The sequence below is a fragment of the Canis lupus genome, chromosome 4, assembly GCF_003254725.2.
Source record: "Canis lupus dingo isolate Sandy chromosome 4, ASM325472v2, whole genome shotgun sequence".
Classification (NCBI taxonomy): domain Eukaryota; kingdom Metazoa; phylum Chordata; class Mammalia; order Carnivora; family Canidae; genus Canis; species Canis lupus.
In genome coordinates this window covers 6,914,606-6,920,148 of record NC_064246.1, presented here as the reverse complement: position 1 = coordinate 6,920,148, position 5,543 = coordinate 6,914,606, and the positions used below count along the sequence as shown (strand labels likewise).

Genomic DNA, 5,543 nt, shown 5'->3' with positions numbered 1-5,543 from the left:
TAACAGCCTTGAAAAATAAATCATGTAACCTCTCATTTCTGTTCTCTGGATTGGTTAGGATGAAGTAAGAGTGGTCTGAACTTTAAGGGTTGGTATAGCTTGCATGCAAAATTTTTTAGGACTGCTGTTCCTTGTGGGAGAATTTGTTGCTTAGATTGTGTTGGGGACCTAGTTTTATGTGATTAAAAATGCCAAATGGATTGTTGTTTCCTAAAGGTTTAAAAATGTAGTGTACTACTGCTATAAAATGTGCAAAAACTGACTAAAGCTTGTCATACAAGTTTGAAAAGTAACAAAGATGTTGAGTTTTCCCTGACTCCAATAAGACTTACTTTTGTGTTCATCCTACTGCCTTCCCAGTTGCATACAACATGTTTGCCCACATACTTTTCCTTCTTTCTCAGTTCCTTGACATCACATTCTTTCGGTTTTTCCCTCCCTTTCTAGACTCTCAGAACCAATCTTTTCTTTTCTTTTACTCTGCATCTGCATACTGGACTCCCCAGCCCTCACCCTGCCCTTCCTTTTAATCCCACCTTAACTTCTGGTCTACATTATGTCATTTTTCTAATTATTTCTGAAACCACCTAGATGGTGATTTCAAACACCCTGTTTGAATCTCCTGCACAAATCTCACTTCTGAGTTCCAGTCTCAGAAGAGTCTTCTATACCTAATAGGTACAAAACTTGACTTTTGATTCTCACTTCCCGAAACAGTCCCCATATTAGTTTTTTGTGTTGTACTTTCATACTGACTCTACCTTTCCCCACCCCACTCTGCCACCTTTATGGAGTGCAGCCATGGGCAAGCTGTGGATTCTGGCTTCTGTTTTAGGTTTGTTGGCAGAGTTGCCAGCAGGAGATTGGATAGCTCCCTGAGTCCCTTCCTGCCTGCCTTTGGCAGGGTTGGTAGAGGCTGCATTCCAGTATAGGAAGAAGGTCACAGTTTCCATGGGACACTCTTCTATAGCTGTAGCTATGACTACTATGTTCTCTCTGAGTTCCAGGAACTGGTCACTCACTCTCCTTGTTCTTTCCAGGCCCGGGGATGGTACAAGCTCCTTGCATTATTAGTCCTGAGGTCCTTCACCATCCCTTGTCAGGCTCCCTTAACTCTGTTACATTTTCATCAATAATTCTTCCATTAAACATTTCTCGATTACCTTATTGGAGGGGACAACTTATTTCCTGCCAAGATTCCAACTGATGTGACTTCCTAGCCACAGGACATTGCCACCACCTCTCTGGCACCCTCTGGTTACCTTCCACATCCAACCCGTTATCCAACCATGTTGTTGCTACTTTCTACTTACACCTTAAAATTAGACATATCTCTTCTTGCCATGGCTAACTGGTAGCTTCTTTGCTGGTCTTTCCATTTTTACTCTTGCCTCTCTTTCAATCTACTCACTGTGGGGCAGACAAAACCCCTTCTTAAAAATAAAAGTCAGATCATATTTCTTCACTGCTTACAATTCATTAATGGTGTTCTTAGAATTTGTGTAAAATCCAAATTCCTCATCACAGGCCTACCAGGCATTGTATGATTGGTTCCCTATTGACCTACCCAAAGTCATCTCATACCTACCCCTCCAACTTGCCCTTTGATGCCCCAGGCACACTGTCCTCCCTTTTGTTCCTTAAACACGGTGAACTCATTCATACCTCAGGACCTTTGTTTATACTTTTCCCTTTATAGGAAATTCTTGATTCCCTGCATAGAACACTTATTACTCTGCTCTTCACATGTGCCTTCTGATGCTTCAGGTTTTGGTTTAAATGTCACGTCCTCAGAGAGGCCCCATGACAACCTAATCAAGGTATATTGCCCGATCTCACCTTGCCCATGCCTCATTTTGTCCTATCATTATACCTTGTTGACTCCTTTAGAGTTTATAATAAGATATAATTATGTAGATTGGTACATTTTTTCTTTTTGGTTTTCTTTATTTTCTATTTATTTCTATGTATTTTCTGTCTTTTCACTAGACTGTAAATTTTTTGATGACAGAGGCTTATGACTATTTTGTTTACCACTATATATACCCAGCTTTAAAAACAACTCCTTATATTCTGGCACACGATTGTGTTCAATAAATATTTGTTCAATGCATAGATACTTGAATATTCATGAAGTGGGGTGTTTTCTGAAGAGGTTCACAAGAAATGGCATTGGAAACTGAGGAGATGAATTTTCTTATCAAAGAGAAGGAAAGAGAGAGACATCATATACATCTCTTCTCCTCCTTGCCCCAGGGAATGATAAGCATTTGGATGTTCTTAGCCTATTGAGGATCCAGAAAAACCACTTAGCTGCGGAGAATAATTCAGTTACACAATGGAGATTAAAGTTTCAGCATTGGGGAGTAATTACAAGGATATTTTCCATTATATATGCTCTAGAAAAAAAAAAGAAATAAAGGAATACATGAAACCCAATGGAAAAGCATTTCAAATGGCAACCAAACTATTACCTCTGTTGCAATTACAGGAAAATTGTTTGAAAGTCTCAGATGTTTGGTCTAAGTCCTTAAGACTACTCACTTAATAATGTGGTTGGAAACTTGAGAATCAAAAGAACCCTGGATTGAGCAGAAATATTTTAAACCATTGTGTTAATACTAGAACCATGAAATGAAGCGATGACGTCTGGCTAATTATCCAAACAGAGTACCAATGTTTCCTCCTCTGAGATGTATTTGTTATTTGTACAACTCACCTACCATTGAGTATTGTTAATCTTCCATTGCAACTATTTTTTTACGTACCTGTGGTTTATTCTTAACTTTATGTAATAAATATTGTGGCTAAAGATGTGTTTTAAGCTTCTTTGCACTGTCTAAATAATCTAGAGGGCTGTAGTGAACATCTATTAGTCTTGCTACTCAGAATCTGTTCACTTTTCTTTGGATACAATATTTACTTTCCTCTAGAGAAACCCTTCTACCTCTGCTCTTGACCAATGTGATATGATGAGCTTAACCCCACTGCTAGTTTAAAACAACAAGCATATTTCCTCTTCCAGGCAGCAGTAATTGGTTGAACACATGATTCCGCATCAGGAAATGTTTTAAAACTGTTCTGGAAGAAACGCTCTCTTTTTCCCACTGGGTCTAAGTGAAGTATATTGGAAGCCATCTTGGAAGCAGTCGTTAGAGAGAGACTGACTGGACGTGAAGCCAACACTAGGAAATGGAAACAAGGAAACTCAGTCCTGGTCAAGTTTGACTTCTGTGTCATACATCTGAAAAGAGTTAATTTTGTACTCTTAACATTACATAAGCAAGTAAATTAGCTTTTAAAAAATAAAGACCTTTGGATTGTTTATTCTGTCCATTGCAACCAAAATAATTCTTATATATAGTAGGCACTTCATTATTGTTTTTGATTAATTTTAACCAGTTCTGTCTTCATTTCCAGGTCTCTTACAAAAATCTAAAAAGTTTCTCTTGATTTGATTAAAATGGAAAAATAAACCTTTGCCACAATAAATGTGCCTTAATTCTTCTGGGACAATCTTCTTATTTGAAATACACAAAATTATTTATTAATATATTGCTTTGTCCTTTATGTTTTCATGATGTCTGAAAAATTTTCCCTCTGATATTTCTGGGGGGGGGGAAGTAAACCTCTAAATTTTATACTTGTTTAAAATTGGAACATATTTCTTTATTCAGAAGAATGTTCTACTTTGAAAAATTAAAAACGTGTTTCTTTGTTTTTTTGTCACCAACTGTTCCTCATCAAATAGGTCAATTGACTTTGATACTGTAACTTATGAAGGAGTGTAAAGCTAGTTAAGAACTGGAGTTGACTTCTCAGAATTTAGAATTTATGAATACTTTTGTTTTGAGTCTAGCGATTCAGATGTGTCAATGGAAAAAGAAAATCATATGTAATCTCATTCCCAGAGATAATCACTGATATTTTGACACATCTTTTTATACAATTTCTATATGTAGAGATTTTTCATTAAATAATGAAAAAGGAATAGTCCTATTTATACTCTCTATATGCTTTGTAAACTTAATAATAACAATAAATGATGTGACAGTCTTTCCATGTCAATATACATATTCTATTGTGTGGATATACCATATCTTTTTAAAACATCTCCTTTGTAAAAAAAAAAATTGTTTAATTCCCTGACTTTATCTACTTCTTATAATGAGGCTGATAAATCATCATACTTTACATAATTTTTTAAGAATAAAATCCACTGATGTTCTTGGGTGGCTTAGTTGGTTAAGCATTAGGCTCTTGATTTGGGCTCAAGTCATGATATCAGAGTTGTGAGATCGAGCCCTGTATTGGGCTCTGCACTTGACGTGGAGCCTGCTTGAGATTCTCTCTCTCCTTCTCCCTCTACACCCCCCAAAAAGAATAAAATCCAAAGAGTAATAACTGGCATATTTTAAAATTTAGTACATATTTCCAAGTTGCCTTTCAAAAGGTTGTAAAATTCAGCCTTCTATGTAAGCAAAAATCCTATATATGAACATTCTTATTTAATTTCATCCATATCATAAGTGATAAATGGTCATACTTTGCTGTTTTAGCTTGAATTTCTTTCATAGCTATGGAATGCAACTTTTTAAAAATGGGTGAACTATCAGTTTTTCATTGCTCTGTAAAAAAAGCACCTACAACTTTGAGGCAATGATTCACTATTGCTCCCTATTCTAGCTACAGGTGGGTGGTTGTGACTTTGCTGTGTTGCTGTGCTCACTCATGAATTGCTTCTGGGGTGTACTGTCCCTCAGCTGGGGTGTCTTGGCTCTTTTCCACATGCTCTTCCAACATTCAGCAGGAGAGCCACCTGCTGCACCAAGCTCATTTATACCCTAGAGGCAAGGATCTAAGAGAAGGAAGAGAATTATGCAGTCTCTTGATACTAGACTGGGGATTGGCACAATGTCGCATCTTCTCCATTCTGTTGGTCAAAGCAAGTCACAAGGTCTCCTAAGATATAAGCAGTGGGCAAAGAGATGTAGACACTTATGCAAGGAGCTACAGATTCATATTGCACAAGAGGGTGGGCACAGGGAAAGAATAATTGGTGTTTTTTGTTGTTTTTTTTTTACACACTGTACATGCTGTCTTTATATCCATACATAATAAGGAGAAAAAAACTTCTACTTAGCTCTTTTGAAACAAATTTATATTTTGAAAAGTACTCAAAGTTTTTCACAATGTAAAGGGTACATGATGACAGATTTCTTTCTCTGTTTCTTGGGTTAATTAAAGCATCATGTAATGTATTCTATTAAGCTGTATCCTTTTTCTGCAACACCAGGTTCATTCCAGGTTAAATGAAGTATAGGTTTTCTAAATCAGTTTTTGCTTAAGCTTGCTAAAATCAATCCATTAGCTCTGAATTCCTTTCTACACACCCTTTGAAATTTAGAATTATTGAAAGAAGTAATTTTTCCATTCAGATGCACTTTGCTTATTTTCCAGGTTCTGATAACAATATACTGCCCAGTGGAAAAAAGTTTCCCCTTGAAATGAATTTTCCTGGCACTATGTTTAGGAAATGTCCT

The 5,543-nt window shown here is 36.6% G+C and overlaps 1 long non-coding RNA gene across 2 annotated transcripts; it reads left to right on the top strand.

Moving 5' to 3' along the window:
* Window positions 1–839: 839 nt before the first annotated feature.
* LOC112660821 (uncharacterized) lies at window positions 840–3,325 on the top strand. Of its 2 annotated transcripts, XR_004815114.2 has the most exons (3): window positions 840–1,051; window positions 1,700–1,820; window positions 3,026–3,325. It is a non-coding gene; the product is annotated as an uncharacterized LOC112660821 (long non-coding RNA). The 2 variants fall into 2 exon arrangements; XR_003137229.2 differs by lacking the exon at window positions 840–1,051 and having other exon boundaries at window positions 1,075–1,820.
* Window positions 3,326–5,543: the final 2,218 nt, after the last annotated feature.